The 17,380-nt window shown below is 48.8% G+C and overlaps 2 long non-coding RNA genes across 2 annotated transcripts in view; both read right to left on the bottom strand.

The window, feature by feature from the left end:
• Nucleotides 1–17,380, bottom strand: part of LOC145517818 (uncharacterized) — a 52,132-nt gene that overhangs the window by 16,116 nt on the left and 18,636 nt on the right. The window lies entirely within an intron of this gene.
• Nucleotides 4,937–7,923, bottom strand: LOC145517814 (uncharacterized). The gene is made up of 3 exons (XR_014062354.1): nt 7,832–7,923; nt 5,132–5,297; nt 4,937–5,041 (listed from the first exon to the last, which is right to left on the bottom strand). It is a non-coding gene; the product is annotated as an uncharacterized LOC145517814 (long non-coding RNA).

Genomic DNA, 17,380 nt, shown 5'->3' on the forward strand with positions numbered 1-17,380 from the left:
TAACTTTTATTTCTCCTCTATTCCTGTGGCCAAGTGCTTCCTTGGGGCCACTGAAAATCAGAGGACGCACTTGATACATCCTTAAATCAATCCCGTATATTCACTGGAGGGATTGATGCTGAAGCTGAAACTCCAATCCTTTGGCCACCTTTTTCGAAGAGCCGACTCATTAGAAAAGACCCTGATGCCGGGAAAGATTGAGGGCAGGAGAAGAAGCGGACAACAGAGGATGAGACGGTTGGATGACATCAGTGACTAGATGGACATGAGTTTGAGTAAACACTGAGTTGGTGATGGACAGGGAGGCCTGGCGTGCTGCAGTCCATGGGGTTGCAAAGAGTCGGACTTGACTGAGCGACTAAAGGACGAAAAGCCCTACACGTATCCGGATCTACATGGGAAAGGTACAGGATTCCAAATTTTACTTCTGGTGGTGCCACAGGGCTTCTTTGGGGAGAAGCGTTGCTTTTCCTGGTGTCCTTCTACAAGGGCAAATATGCCTGAGAACAGGTCCTCCCAGCCTGCTGGCCTCAATGAATTCTAAGACGAAGAGTGGACAGGCCAAGGCTGCTGCATGGATGACTATCAGTGAAAGAAGGAGAAAAGGGAACCCTTGTCTTATGGGTCCATGAGGATTAGATTTAGCTGCATCAAACAGAAACAGAAAAAAATAAGAATGGCTTAGACTTGCTGGAAGCCTATTTCTTCCTTCCATAATGGCAGTCATCTGAGGCTGGTGGGAGGTGGACTCCATATGCATTCTGGAACTCCAGCCCTGCGCCTGGCTTCCAGCCTCAGGGTTGCCTCAGGGTCCCAGACAGGCTGCCGGAAGAAGAGAAGTAAATGCAAAAGGAGACTCCGCCCTGCCGAGTCAGTTCCCTTTAGACCGCCTTCTGGGAAGTCCCACAGAATGCATCACATTGCCAGAGGCAAATCACAAGGACACAGCTGATAAATCGGTACTTCAGTCTCAGTCATAATGTGCCCAGTTAAAAATAGGGGCAAACAAAGAGGAAGTGAGGAGTGAGCAGACCAGGAATGCTGGGGGTGGCAGTCAGCCTGTCTCTGCATTTGGCAAGACGTGAAGGTCATGACTGGCCCTGCAATATCTGGGCTGACATTGTTCTAGGCTCCCTTAAGAATGCTTGCTTCATTTAGGCTTCTCTGGGTGGGGGGCCATCCTAAGGACTGGAAGAGCCCAGTTCTGGCAAGTGTAGTTATTTGTCCGGAAGAGTCAGACATCAAGTCCCACCATATCCTTCCCCCTGGTGGCTCAGATGGGAAAGAATCTGCCTGCTGTTACAGGAGACTGGGGTTTGATTCCTGGGTTGGGAAGATCCCCTGCAGAAAGGAATAGCTACCCACTCCAGTATTCTCACCTGGAGAATTCCATGGACAGAGGAGCCTGGTGGGCTACAGTCTATGAGGTTGTAAAGAGTCAGACACGACTAAGCAACTAAGCACGCATGTCAGGCTGAAAAGCAAGACACGTGTGCAGAGATTCACTGAGCGTGTTGCACGCAGCCCGCATGGATGCAGTAATAACCCCAGTGGGGTCCAGGAGGTAGGATGCCCTTCCCCAAGTGGCTGTCTGCTGGAAAGGCAGCTCAGGACATTGATACAGACGTGGCTTTTTTCCAGCCCCTAGCAGACTAGCACGGGCTCCTATCGTGACAACTACAGGAGTTCAACACCCAGCCGAGTGTCCTCCTTGTTGGAGAAAACCAGTCCTCTCGGCACACCTGCGGGTCGCAGTGTCGGCTCTCTGTAAACGTGCTCCACGTGTCTGTTCTGTCTGGGGAGAGCTGGGGGTGGGGATTGTCCTGCTGATACAGGCAAGTCCGTTGAGACAGACTGCTTACCCCTTGGTAGGTTTTTGTTTTCTTTTAAAGCAATGTTTTGGGGCCTTCCCTGGGGGTCCAGTGGTTAGGAGTCCACGTGCCAGTGCAGGGGACACAGGCTCAGGGCCCGGCCTGGGAAGACCCCACACGCTGCAGGGCAACGGAGCCCCAGCGCCACAACTAGGGAGGCCGTGCGCTGCAATTCCCGGAGCCTGCATGCTCAAGAGCCCACACTCGGCACCAAGAGAGGCCACCGCGCTGAAAAGCCTGCCCATCGTGACGAGTGGCCCCCGCTCACCACAAGTAGAGACAGCCCGCACGCAGCAACCAAGACCTAGTGTGGCCAGAAAGAAAGAAAATGAAATTTTTAAAAAATGAAATGATATTTGAGATGAACGGATAAAGCAGGTACGGAATATGTATACGTACAGTGGAGAGTACTGATTGCGCGCTCAGATGCTCAGTCGTGTCCTACTTGTTTCAACCTTATGGACTGTAGCCCACCAGGCTCCTCTGTCCATAGAATTCTCCAGGCAAGAACACTGGAGGGCGTTGCCACTTCCTTCTGCAGGAGAGCTTCCTGATCCAGGGATCGAACCTGGGTATCCTGGACTGTAGGTTGGTTCTTTACCATCTGAGGCACCAGGGAAGCCCATACAATGGAGTACTAGTGAGTCTTAAAAAAAGAACCAAACTTTGCCCCTTGAAGCAACCTGGATGGACTCAGAGGACATCATGCTACGTGAAGTAAGTCAGACAGCAAGAGGCAAATACTGTGTGATCTCACTTGTATGTGGAACCTAAAATATACAACAAAACAGTGAAAGAAACAAAGAAGAAGCAGACGTAGAGCCACCGAGGGCAAACTAGTGGTTTCCAGCGAGGAGAGGGCAGGCGTGAGATGCTCTCTGCACCGCTGCCACCCGCCCAGTCCTACACCGTTTCTCTGTCTTCGGTCAGAAGGGAACCCTCTTCCAGCTCACCACACGGTCCTCCTGGTCTTTCCTCGGCTTAGCCGAGCATTACTTTTAAACCCTCATTCTGATCTTTGTTTCGTGTTTACAGAAGTGGATTCCTTTTATTCCTTCTCCCAGGCAGACCTAATCCCTTTGGAATTCGAGCTTTTAGAGAGCAGCTCCTTGGTAATGGAAAGGCAGCTTGCCACCCTGCTGCAGAGAGGGGTCCGGGGCTGGCCCGGGATGCGGGATGCGGGGGACACACGCCTCCCCTGGGGCAAAGGCACCCTGGCTCCTCCTTCCCCAGCTTCCTTCCCATTTCTTGATGGGTCAGCACCAAGGGCAACCTGGAAAAAGTGGCGGGAGGGGTAGGGGGTACAGGGGGATGGCGAGGCGGAAGCCAGTGGCCCCCCTGGACCCTGAGGCCTGAACGCACCCTGCTGGAGGGTCATCACTGAGGGAGGGGACGCAGCGCCGCCGCCCCAGTCACCCGGCTGCCAGGATGGGGGCAGGCAGAGTGGCTCTGACCTCCCTCAGAGGACCTGCACTGCAAGGAGCCACTGCTGCCCCGGGCCCTGCCAGGGGTGACCCCATCTAGGGACCGAGGGCGGCGGAGGGGACCCGAGGATGCCTCCCACTCCCTTCCGCAGCTGCGGGTCCCCAGGGTGCTCCCTGACAAACAGCTGCTCACGAACCCTGAGTTCACTTCCCGGGAGACCGAGCTGGGAAGCAGAGACTGTCGGCACAACAGGTGAATGCCCTAACCCCCGAGAAGACAGCACGCTATGGCCGTCCCTTCAGGGGACGATGACCAAGTCAGTGCTACATGTGGACTTGGCGCGCAGGGCATCAGTGAGCTCCCGCGGTCCTGGGTGCACGGCTCCGTGTCCATCGTGCAGAGGCTAAAAGTCCTGAGAGGAAGTTACGCTGCTCCCCCACTTTACAGACGAGGTGACCAAGGACCAGGGAGGACACAATCATCACCTAAGGTGCCGCGACTCGTGGCCGCGCCAGGGCTGACCCCGGAGGCTCGCTGCAGAGTCTGTGCTCCCACAGCAGGTGCCTCCTCCTCCCCTGCCAACGGGCTAGGTCCTCCTCCAGGGTTAAGTCCTCCTCCTCCCCTGCCAATGGGCTAGGTCCTCCTCCAGGGTTAAGTCCTCCTCCTCTCCTGCCAGCGGGCTAGGTCCTCCCCCGGGGCTAGGGCAGGCGGTCTAGTCTCGGTCACCGCTGGGGGCAGGAAGGCAACAAGTAAGGGTAGGAAGATGAGACAAAGGGAGAGCGGAGCTTGAGTATAAATGACAAACCTCAAAAGACATTTTTTTGGTTTTCTTTTTTTTGAGTCAAAAGCACGTCTCTTGGAGGTCCCTGTGGGCCAGTGGTTACCAACCCACCTGACAATGCAGGGGACACCAGTTTGATCCCAGGTCTGGGAAGATCCCACATGCCCTGAAGCAGCTAAGCCCATGGTCCACTGAGCCTGCGCCCCAGAGCCCGGGAGCCTCAGCGGCCGAAGCCTGTGCCCCAGAGCCCAAGCTCTGCAACCAGAGAGCAGCCCGCACTCCAGGTGGCCAGAGAAAGCCGACACGCACGTGCAGCACCCAAGACCCAGCACAACCCAAAATAAGGGAATTAATTAACTATTTTAGAACGCACAACTCTGGTGGAAATGTAAAATGAGCATATGCCAGCCCTCTGTTGAACTGATTGTGTTAGTTTTCTAGGGCTGATGTAACAAATTGCCACTTAGCAGATGGCTTAAACCAGTACGAAGGTGTTCCCCCAGTTCTGGGGCCACAAGGCCCAGTGAGGGTCCGCAGGGTTGCCCACCTGCCCCCACACCCAGCCCCTAAAGGAGAGCCTTCCTCCCAGTCCCCTCGCCTGTCCTCCGCAACGCCACTTATCACTGGGTTTCTTTCTTTTTCTTTTTTTCTTTTTTTTGGCTGCAAGAGGCCCCATGAGGACTCTCAGGCTCCTCAACCAGGGATTGAAACCACCCCCCTGCAGCAGAAGCTCGGAGTCTTCACCCCTGTACAGCCAGGGAAGCGCCCCCTTATCACTGGATTGAAGGCCCATGTGAGGAACCCAGGGTCGTGGTCTGTGTGGGGGCTGGGAAAGAATTTCCAGACATGAGGCAGAATGAGAGGAGAAGAGAGTTTATCAGAGCGGGGGAGACACTCTTCTAACAGTGGGCAGCCTCAAGGGAGAGTCAGCGCTTTCGGGGGTTGGAGCCAATTTCTTTTATAGCTGCAAGACAAAGAAAACTCCTGCTGGAAGGATGGCATTAGGCGATGGGCTAGGGTGATATAGGGTGGGTCACAGGGTGGGTATTTTTACCTAATACGGGGTCAGGGAGCTGGCCAGTTTAAGTCAGGGGTCTCACGGCAACGGTTGCTATGGAGCTGGGTGGGTTCCGGAGATGACCTTGGGATAGGGCCTTGCGCCTGCCACCATTCAATCCACTAAAGCCAGTTAATGACGGAGCCAGCAGGAGAGTGAAGTTCTTTCAAAAGAAAATTTGAGAAACTGGGGTTTACCTAGTCAGCTAGCAAAGGTGTGTGAAAGAACTTTGCTAACTTAGAGACAATCAAACGGTTCATGTCTCACAGGGCAATAAAACTGGAACCTTTGGGGTTGCCTTTTCCCACAGATGGAAGTCTATCTGGACAAGCATCTTCAAGTTAGCACGTGACTGACAAGTCCACCCTAACCAATAGTGAATGGAAAATCAAGCAAAGTTCATCCCTTAGACTATCATTATCCAACAGAACTTTCTGCAGTGATGGCATGTTCTGTATCTGGCTGTCCAGTCCAGCAGCCACATGGGCTACTTGAAATGCCGCTACTACGGCCGAGAAACTGAATTTTGAATTGTAGTGGGTTGTAATTAAAGTTTAAATAGAAAGCCACTGGTGGCAATGGGGCGGTGCAGCCCTAAAGAATTCAATAACCCCTTTCAGGACCTCTAGACAATAGAACATTGAAAGGATACAGTGTTATCGCTTATATATAGAATCTAAAACAATGGTACAAACAATTTATTTTTCTATTCAATGCTCTGTAATTACCTACATGGGAAAAGAATCTTAAAAAGTATATATATATATATGTCTGACTCATTTTGCTGTACACCTGAAACGTACACAATATTGTAAATCCACTATATTCCAATGGGCTTCCCAGCTGGCTCAGTGGGTAAAGAATCCACTTGCAATGCAGGAGATGAGGGTTCAATTCCCGGGTTTGGAAGATCCCCTGGATGAGGGCATGGCAACGCACTCCAGTATTCTTGCCTGGAGAATCCCACGGACAGAGGAGCCTGGCGGGCTACGGTCTATAGGGTCACAGAGAGTCGGACACAACTGAAGCGACCGGGCATGCATGCATTATAATACAATAAAAATTAATTTTTTAAAAAGGATATACTGTTGGCTTTTTTTCCAAATTGTTATTGTCTTTCTTACAACGCTAAATGGCAGAACTCAGACCAGGCCAACCACGGGAGGGGTGGGACTTGGGCAGAATTGGCCATGCAGTGTCCATGGAGTTAGAAGAGCACTTTTATTTGGTTCTGATCAATCATTGTCCTGTTGCCAGAACTAAAGAATGTTTGGGGAGAGGCCAGACATGTGGGTATTTATGCAAAATCTCTTAGTATTTCTTGCTATTCAGAGATTAGCCAATAGGTGATCTCTGCCCTGGGGAAATCAGCCCACATTCATTATCCTCTCAGAATGTGCCTTATTTTTAGTTGCCCTTGTTAAAATGCCATCTAGCTCTACGCTTCACACATGTTGGACTCCCTTCCCTCACACCCCAAGTGGTGCAATTCATTTCAGCTCAACAAACATTTATTGAGCACCTACTGTCTACAAGGACTGGCCAAAAAGCAGGAAGACTAAACTAAAGAATTCCCTGAAACGAGATAAAAAGTGTGAAAGAAAAGTTAGGAACGTGGAAGATGCTCATATGTCTCCCACAGCCACCTGAACACATTTGCTGAAAGAGGACAGAGTGGATAAATGGATAAAATACTTCAAAAGGCAACAGAAGAAAAATGCCCAAAGTTAATGAAACACGTGAGTCCTCTGAACAAATGGGCCCAAAAGACCAAAATAGGAAAAATGAAAGATGCCACGTGCTTCGTGGTGACATTGTGGTGAGATTTCAGAATACTAGGGACAAAGTCTTGATCTCCATGAGGAAAAGGGAAAAAGCAGATGGTTTTTTTTAATAAAAATAAAAGACTGTACGGGGGCTGGTGGGAAGGAGTATCACCTTGACCTCACACTTCTCATCAATAACAGCTGACGGGAGAAGACAATGAAGCTGCATCTTTAAAATTCTAATGGAAAAAGCTTATGAGTACCGACTTCAAGTGAAAATATTCTCATAGGGAAAAGATGGGCTTCCCAGGTGGCACAGTGGTAAAGAATACACCAGCCAATGCAGGAGACACAGGTTCGATCCCTGGGTTGGGAAGAGCTCCTGGAGGAGGGCATGGCAACCCACTCTAGTATTCCTGCCTGGAGAATCCCTTGGACAGAGGAGCCTGGTGGGCCACAGTCCCTGGGGTCGCGTAGAGACAGACACACTGAAGCAACTTCACATGCAGACATGTAAGAAAAGATGGAGGCATTTCAGACAAGCGAGAACTCAGAAAATATACCATTCACAGGACCCGTTTGAAAGGATCGCTGGAGATTGTGCTCTACAAAACAAAAAAAACGAATTTAAGAAGAGCAAGACTCTAGAGAAACAATTAAAAACGAAAGAGAAAATAACTGACAGGGTGTCATGTTAAGAAAAACAAGTATTCATAAGGAGTTCCTTCTATTTTTTAAAAATATTTATTTATGTATTTGGCTACATCCGGTCTTAGTTGGTGTATAGGGTCTAGTTCCCTGACCAGGGATTGAACCCAGGCCCCCTGCACTGGGAGTGCGGAGTCTTAGCCACTGAACCACCAGGGGAGTCCCCAGGAGTCCCATCTATTGAACATGTTTAACTTGTGTCACAAATAGGAACTTTGCTTACTGTCATCTTCAAAGAGTCAAGCCTGCAAACTTTTCTGTAACATCTTAAGGAACCTCGCTGGAAATCGGTGCATGCAGAGACAGGCCCATTGCAGTCGAGAGGGTGACTGGGTTGATACGAGCTGTGACATCGGGGTCCGGCTGGAGCCCCAGACCCACAGGTTTGTCCACTTGGCCCAACAATCTCCGTCCATCGCAAGGTCATCCTGCGTAACACAGTCTCACTGGTCCGTATTCTGTCTTGTGAAACCACCGATTTTCTTATTTTCTAAAATAAGAGTGTTTGACTCAGAATGAATTTGTATAATTTGCCCTTCTGGTCTTTCTATTAGAGCGCTTAAATTACTCCACGGAAACCTGCCAAAAGCTTTCAAACCTTTAGCATCGAGTGGGAAGTGAAATTGAATAACAAATGAGCTGGAGTGGGGGGGAAAGTCTTGTTTGAAAAGAGAGGATGCAGCTGCTTGTGAACCTTTTGCTTCACCCCCCCCGCCCCTCCCCCATTTATAACACCTCTTTTAGAAGTTTGAAACTGTTTGCTTTTCTCCATGGATCTGAGCCTCAACCATGGCCGACAGGAGGGTGGCTGGCTTTGTGTCCGTGGGTGAAGACAGCGTATTTTTTTTTCCGTATCAGGATCTTCAGTGTCTCCCCGTCCTGAGGGATTAGAGATCATTAATTACTTTCTGTGAAAGAGGGAGCCACAGGCCTGCGGGCTGGCAGGTTTGCTAAAAATAGCGGCTGTGGGTTATTTTTAAAAACCCTCAAGGAGGGATCTGTGACCATGAGTCACGTTTATCTCTGGAGTTTGCCTGCTGAGGGAAAACCACAGTGGCCACGTCTGCAGGACAGAGTCACCCCGGATCACCTAGCAGGAAATGGAGAAGAATTTGAACGCGTGGAGATTGAGGACCCACTTTAGTTGAGAATAAATACTCCATTTCCAAAGGATGTGCGCTATTTTCTCAGCGCTGGCTCTTAGCTAGCTCTTGTCACGCTTCCGTACAACTCTTTCTACTGTTTTTCTCTTTTCCCTTCCCCAGAACTGTTCGTAATCTATTCTCTGAGGAGGAATTCCATGGCATGTGAGGTATCCGTCTTCTCTGAGATGTCCATTTCACTTGCTTACAGAACATTAAAAAGAAATTTTAAGTGATAAATGCATTAATCTACAGCTACTTATGATTAGGCTGTTCGGGCTAAAGTGGAATACATTATCTGCGAGACATCTTTCATACTCCCAAGGCACTTTAAAATAATGAAAACATATAAAATAATATCTACGTAATTAAAGTAATGGCAAATAAAAGCGTAGCATTATATGGAATTGGGGTAATCCATCTCTTTTTATAAGCCCTTTGTGACATTGCTATTAATTTTTAAGTAACAAAATGTTGCTCTTGAACCCAAAATGGGCTATTAACTAACACGGGCACTATTAATTGCTTTGCAAATGCAAAGTGCTAAATTCTATAAGCCTTTGGAGGTTATCTAATAAAATCTGTACACAGGGCCCACTTCTGAATCATCTATGCCTTGAAGGAGACTCCCCATGGTGAAGCCTTAAAAATAACTTCATCAGACCCTGTGGCTCTTCTCCGAGCTGATCTGCTAGTGTTGGGAAACCTGAGGTCGCAGGTACTAATTCGCCCAACCCCCTTCAGCTAACGGGTTTTAGCTGAGGGAAGGACACTTCTTAAAGCGGTGCCACCTTCTTTCTCTGTCCCCAGACCAGCTGCTCTCCCACCATCACACCGTCTCTAGGGCTCCCGGGTCCCAGCGAGTAGGCCTGATGGCCTGATTTTTCTCCGTTCACCAGAGTGGGATTGATTCAGCACATCCTGAATTGCCCAGTCCCAGGGGCCTCGTGAGTTCTTTCAGGACCACGTTGAATGGCCCTGTGGATGCCTCCCACCCCTCAGAGGCAGGTGAGGGGCCTCTGACAGCCCAGCTTCCTGCCCTGACGTATTCCCGGGCCAGCTTCTCCAGCCTCCGAGTTACAAGGAGGATCCGCTGGAAATAACTAGCAACGGGCAGCAAGGGCGGCTAAAAAGGGCAGCTAAAAAGGATTATCGTTGAGAGCGGGTCCCGGGTCCCCTCTGCCTCGACTCCCCATACCACAGTCCTCTGCAAGGAACGCGCCTATTTCTTGACAAATTTAACTGCTTGAACGGGCTCCCCAGTTTGTGAAACAAATAGTGTATCACACAGTGAACTACTTCTTACCAGCACTGCTATAAACCCTTTCGAGGGAAAACACGTGCTGGATGCGCAGAAAATCACCAAATTTTCTAAATGTCACAGGTTACCTCTTTTCCTCTTAAGAGATTCTCAGTGTAAATGAATATATTAAAGATTCTGAGAATTCTTGCAAGAGAGAAGAACAGTTGTTTAAATTTGTTTCAAGCACCCTTCAATCACAGAACCCCTCCTTGTGGGGGGAGGGGGTGGCATCTGTTACTATCTTAGGAAACAGGGGTTCTGAGGAAGCCGAGAGGGAGGGTCTCAGGCTCCGGTGTGATGTGGAAGACGGGGTTGGAAGCCTCAGGAGTAAGGGGTCCCTGCCCTCTACTTACCCTGTTCCTGGGTCGGTAGGGTGAATAGGGAGCAGTGGTACACGCAAGGGTCCTGTGGCTCATCCCTTCTCTCCTTCCCTAGCGACCACCCTCCCCTGGTGGGTCCCTGGGAAAAGGGGTCTTGGTATACCAGTGTGCCAGTCCCAAGCTGGCACTCTCCATCCTGCTGCTGGAGAATAAACTTTGAAAGGGTATTTCAGGAGAACTCAGGGTAGCAGTCTCAGGCTGGAAATTCACTCTCCTTAAATAGGTCAGAAACACCAAAGGCAAGAATTAAACAGTGGGGTCCCTGAGCAGTGCCACCCACTCAGCTGGTTCAGAGGCTGAGAACAAACACAGACAAGAAAGCCCCATCAATCCTGCAAACCCCAAACCTTTCAATCATTTTGATAAGGCTCGGGCTTTTGACTCTGTGGCAGAGTTTACTGACTCCAGTTAATTCCAGCTTCAAGTAAACCTTAGATGTTGATACTGATTAATTGTCAGCCTAATCTTTATTCAAATACATCAATACGTTTAAGGCCAACATAAAAAGGCAAATATTTGCCCCTTGTGCGAAAGTAACCAGCTTTTAAATAATAGACTTTGCTGGAATCACTAGCAACCATTCTTTATCCTTTTTCTCTCACGTTCTGAGCAATCTGGCCTAGCAAACTATATTTACCAAGTAATTAATTTGTTTCCCCTTTAAAAAAAATAAATCCAAACATGAATCATTTGGCTGTCTTCCCAGCTGAAAGCAAAGATACTTGGTATCTGAGTTATATTTAGTCGCTCAGTTTTAATTTGGGGCTGATTCTGTCTCACTGTGGTTTTTATTTAAGTAGATGCAGAGAACTTCTGTGATTCTGCTGACCCAGCAACCTAGGGAATACAAGTGAATGCTGCTGCTGCTCACAGGTCTTGAAGGACTGGAATTGGAGCAACTTTTCATTCATTCACTCACGTGGTTTTCAGTAGACAATTCCGGGACCTCTCCTCTGGAGAGCTGGCGTCCCACTGGAATTTCCTATCCTCCATGTAATAAAACTGTCACCGAGCTCATAAAAAATGGTCAGGAGTACTTCTTAGATGCAGATTCATGATGCTTCCGATGACCCCTCCCCACGTGGGGCTCCCCGAGTGCGGCTCCCTCCCCTGAACCTCCCCTCCGGTCCCCTCAGTCGGGAGCCCTCTGGGATTCCGGGTTTCCCATATAATGTACCAGACCCTGGTTTACTTCGTCCCAAAATTCACCAAGGATACATGTAAAGAGTCAGGCGCACTCCCAACTTCCTGGGTGCCGAGCCCTTGGAGCAGAAGGAAATCAGACAAGTGAGTTTCAGCCTGTGAGAGCGGGTGAGCCTTTCTGAGGGATCCTCTTTACCCTCTCCTAGTCCCGGCTTCCCTGGCCCCATCCCACCCCCGAGCACGCGCTCCTGGCCTGCAGCAGAGAGCGGTGCCCCGAGAGCAGAAGCAAAGGTCAGTTCCCTGCTTCACCTCCAGGATCCAGCGAAATGTCTGTAGGAGTGAAATGTTCCAGCTGATCCTTGAGGAAAGGAAATTCCTGCAGCTGGAAAGAGCAGAGATCTGGGCGGGGATGGGGGTGCTGGAGGGAGAAGCCGCCTGCCCACCTCCTAGCAGGAGCCCGGAGAGGCCTGTGAGACCCGAAGAGGGTGGGCACCAGCTTCCCTGGGGCCCACACAGGCGGTCAGACTGGGGAGGGGGCCTCTGGCGTGTCTCTGAGGTTCATGCCCCTGACATGTCATAGACACGGCAGATTGAGCTTCTCCTGCCCAACACAGGACCCAGGTCGCTGGGGGTACAGCTCTGTGCCCTGGGGGTGACCAGGAGGAGACGGCCCCTGAAAGCCCCCCACTGTGTCTTGCAGGCTGCCTGTGGCCCTCGGGAAGGCAAAAACTGGTTCAGGTTCCAGCTCTCTAGGGAAAGTGGAAGCTTAAATCAGAGATTAGTGAATCTTCTATAAATTGGGGCTTCGCTGGTGGCTCAGACGGTCAAGAATCTGCCTGCAATGTGGGATACCAGAGTTCGATCCCTGGGTCAAGAAGATCCTCTGGAGGAGGGAATGGCTACCCACTCCAGCGTTCTTGTCTGGAGCATTCCATAGATGGGGAGCTTGGCGGGCTCTACTCCACGATGTAGCAAAGAGTCAGACACGACTGAGCGACTGACACACTTGGATTTGACAAAGCGAGCTGTGTTTGTTTTCCACCAGTTACCGGCTGAGACTGCATCCAGAGCTGGAGCTGGAAGTGAGGGGAAGGGGCCTTGCTCACTGCCCTCGGAGTACAGACAGGTCCCGTCAGGCCCCAGGTGCAGAGGGCCCTACCCCCTTCTCACTACCCCCTCCCTCCTCCTGCCTACCCATCACTCCAGACTGGGAAACCCTAGTCTCCTGAGGACCCCATGCCACCTTCCCCAGCACCAGGAGCTGCCGTCTCACGGGGTCAGTATGCACCTTAACCTGGGGCTTCGGACAAAGGCCGGCTGGTCTGACACCAAGGACTTCATGCCAAAAACCGCGAGGAGGACCAGAAGGGGAGGACCAAATCTCTGAGCCTGGCCATGCTGTTTGGATGTGCGTAGCCATGGTAATAGCTGGAGGGGAAGAAAGACAGATGGCAGAATCTTGTGGCTTTGCCATTCACCCAGATTCCTAATCTTTTGTTTGTTTTTTCAAGTTTCCAGTGGCAGCAAATTGAGGGTGATATGGACAAAAGATGTTGCAGCCATCAAGCCCACAGCCACTGCAGTTGCCCCTTCTCTCCCAACTGTACATCCTGAGGGGATTCATGATGGAGAGAAATGGGGTTCTGGCCCTAGATAGCTAAGGTGCCTATCCAAGGAGTGATTTCAATGAGCCCAGACTCTTGTATCTTCCCACAGCTAGAAAAGCACTGACTTCATTAACTTGGGTTATCTGGTTTTCTTTAACAGAAATCTTTTGTACTCAGCCCTAAAGAGGAAATCAACCCTGAATATTCATTGGAAGGACTGATGCTGAAGCTGAAGTTCCAATACTTTGGCCACCTAATGCAAAGAGCAACTCATTGGAAAAGACCCTGATGCTGGGAAAGACTGAATACAAAAGGAGAAGGGAGAGGCAGAGGATAAGATGGTTAGATAGCATTGTCGACTCAATGGACATGAATTTGAGCAAACTCCGGGAGATAGTGAAGGACCGGGAAGCCTGGCATGCTGCAGTCCATGTTGTTGCAAAGAGTTGGACATGACTTAGCGACTGAACAACAGCAAAATCTTTTGATGTTCTGATTACCTGATTTTTGTTGCAAAAACTTGTATATGTCCTAGCTCCTCCCTTGCTTCAGAGAAATAATTCAGCACCATCTGAGAGGCTGAGTCCCGGGCTTAAGCCCTCACAAAGTCCATGGAATAAAACAGTTCTCAACTTCCAGGTGGTATATTTTTTTCAGTTGATAGTGAGAAGAAAGGCTTAATTTGTCCCACCTTTGAACACATGACCCACCCTTGCCTACAACAATGATAAGAATTAAGCATACACACACACCCTGATAAAACTGCAGAGTTAAAGAGGTGAAGCTCCACTGTTTACAAAAATGGGAAACCGAATCCCTAATTAATACTATAGTTTCACTAACCCTGATAGCTCAGTTGGTAAATAATCTGCCTGCAATGCAGGTGACCCCGGTTTGATTCCTGATCAGGAAGACCTGCTGGAGAAGGGAAAGGCGACCCACTCCAGTGTTCTGGCTTGGAGAATTCCATGGACTGTATAGTCCGTGGGATCATAAAGAGCCAGACACGACTGAGCAACTTTCACTTCACTTCACTTCCTCACTAAAATCCAGTACTCAACAGACAGATGTTGATAGACTGCTTTTCTTTGGGGAGAAAAGAAAGCTTTAAAACTCAGGTCTTAAATTTAAGCTTTCAGAAGCAGAAATGCAGAAGGAGAGAACAAACGTTATAGACACCAAGGGGGAAAAGGGGGTAGGATGAATTGGGAGATTGGGGTTAACACACACACGCGACTCTGTATAAAGAACCTCCTGCACAGCACAGGGACCTCTACTCAGTGCTCAGCGGTGACCTAAATGGGAAAGAAATCAAAAAAAAAGGGAGAAATATGTATGTGTATAGCTGATTCACTTGGCTGTACAGCAGAAAATAACGCAACATTGTAAAGCAACTATACTCCAATTTTTAAAAAATTTAAGCCCTTGTCTGCCTCACCTCTTACCTCTGTCTGATAGCTGCCAACAGTTAAAAGACCAAAGCCAAGACATGAAGACAAATGAGGCAAAAACGGTGAGATCTGGGGCAACTCTGCCCTGCCTTGTCAAGTTACCATCTCCTTGCCTTCGCGAGAGTCTGTTCGGCAGGTCCTCGCTTGGATGCCTGTTCTCTCATTTCCTTTTCCTACACCAGCCTTCTCTTATCTGAGCCAGGTCTCAGGTGCCTCAAGTCATTGAAAGTTGGGAAACTTCCTTCCAACTCTCAATAGCCCACCTAACGAATAACAAACTGTTTATGTGGAAGCCAGAGATAAGCCACATAACTAGTTCAGGTTATTAGCCAAATAACTAATTCATTTTAGCCTTTCCTTCACTGGAAGATTCAAGAACTGCTGAAACACCAAGAAGTAAACGACTCCCTCCTCACAGCCTACTGCCTGGGGAAGGCGCCCGCGGGGAGCAGGATCTTTGGGGAGCACAGTGGACATAGTGGGCCATGGGCCGCTGGGCAAGCGCAGGGGGGTCAGGGTGGCTTAGACTTCCAGTCAAATCTGGCCTGGGTTTCATTTCTCCAGGCTTCATCAGTCATTAGAAATGACAATTAGTGGCAGTTCCGTGGTGGCTCAGTGTTTAAGAATCCGCCTGCCAATGCAGGGGACACGGGTTTGATCCCTGGTCCCGGAAGATCCCAGCGGAGAGAGAAAGCCTGGCCCAGCACCGAAGACCCACTGCAGCCAAAGAATTAAAAAAAAATGACAGTTAGAGTCTTCCAGAGAATATTTCCCTGCTCCCCTCCCGGCTCCTCTCCCTCGGTCCCCCCGCCTGCCTGCCTTCCATCCCTCCTCAGCAGCAGGGTTGGATGCTTCCAGAATGCCGGTCACTCCAGCAGTTTTACACTGGAATGCCAGGGGCCTGAGAGTGGATGTGGAATTGTCAGTGTGTCTGCCAACACATAGAACTCTGGGCCCCAAGTGAATTCCAGAAGGAAGGGACAGCTCAAAGTTGGCATAATTTGTCTCTGTTGGGAGCTATTATTACTAAACGTTTTTAAACACCTAGAATGTTTGCTTTATCTCCATTTGAATGCTGAACTTTGTCTCTTTCACTGTGGTCCCTGAAGAAGGAGCAAAGTGAAACTGCTTTTTCAGTAAGTTGTTTCTTTAAAAAAAAAAGCTCCCTACCCATGAGCAAAAACTTTAAATATAAATTTCTTCACAGGACATAAGTTGAAAGGTTTAAAACCTAAGTAAGTCAGAAAATGCAGAACTAATAATGCATGTAAGAAGCATTTGGAGATTTTGTTCTAGACGTAACAAGTGGAATAATAAGAGATTTGCCTTACTGTAGAAAATAGAAAAGCCCATCTTTTGCTCTAGAAAACCCTTATTTTGATTTCCAGATATCTGTTCTGATTTCCACCCTGGCATTTTATCATCGGCACCTGTAACTTTGAAAACGTGTTACAGTGATCTTTTTTGCTTAAATCAAATACATTTTTTCACTAGAGCGTTGATATAAGAAAAAAATAAGCAATCCTGTCCAGTTTTAGAAGGTGAAGCAATGTTAGTGACTGATTCATACTCTGCACACCTTTTACCCAAATAACATTAAAGCCATTAACTATAAGATACTTGCCTGCTGAAATAAAAGGGAAATGTGGGTGGTATTTGCCTGTCAATAGCAACTAACAGAGTCAGAATGCGGTTCTAGGACACACAGCGCTGGAAACACGGGGCCACCACTAGACAGAACCAGAACCCAACCCAAGTCCTCCCAACTCCCACGTCCAGCCCATTCCTCGGCTCTCCGCCCCTCCTCTCAGCCCTTGCTGTTACGGAATGCTGCATCTGAAAAACACGGAAAACATCGACAAGCTGGGTAAACATATACAACTTAGTTAAGGAAGAAAGCAAAGAAAATAATGCCATTTTCAGCAACATGGATGGACCTAGAGATGCTCGTACTTAGTGAAGTAAGCTAGACATGGAAAGACAAATAAAATATATCACTTTTAGGTGGGATCTAAAAAAACGATACTAATGAACTTGTTTACAAAACAGAAACAGACTCACAGACGTAGAAAACAAACTTACGGTTAACATAGGGGAAAGGAGAGGAGGGATAAATTAGGAGTTCTGGATTAACAGATACACTCTACTGTATATAAAATGGATAATCAACAAGGACCTGCGGTATAGCACAGGGAGCTCTGCTCAGAATTTGGTAGTAATCTACAAGGAAAAAGAATCTGAGAAAGATTATATATATATGTATTCTGAGTTGCTATGCTGTACACCTGAAACTAACACAACATTGTAAGTCAACTATACTCCAATAAAAAAATAAATAAAAATTTTTAAAAGACGGAAGCATCAACTAACAAGGTGCACAATGTGAGTTGCAAGTTAAGCTTTATTGGGGGCAAAACGAGGCCTGCAGCCTGGGGGACAGCGCCTCGGAGAGCCCTGCAAGTCTGCTCCGAAGAGGCTGTGGGGGGGTCAGTATGTAAGATTTCAGTGAGGGGGAGTTCAGTGCAATCAAGAGCTTACTTTGCACCAGGCCTTCTGCTAGTCGTGAGGAACTGATGTCACCATGAAGGGATTTAGTGCTTTTCAAGGTATGAAAGTGAAAGTCGCTCAGTCATATCTGACTCTTTGCAACCCCATAGACTATACAGTCCATGGAATTCTCCAGACCAGAATACTGGAGTGGGCAGCCTATCCCTGCTCCAGGGGATCTTTCCGATCGATCCAGAAA

Source organism: Giraffa tippelskirchi, chromosome 8 (assembly GCF_054371585.1).
Source record: "Giraffa tippelskirchi isolate mGirTip1 chromosome 8, T2T-mGirTip1v1.2.pri, whole genome shotgun sequence".
NCBI lineage: Eukaryota > Metazoa > Chordata > Mammalia > Artiodactyla > Giraffidae > Giraffa > Giraffa tippelskirchi.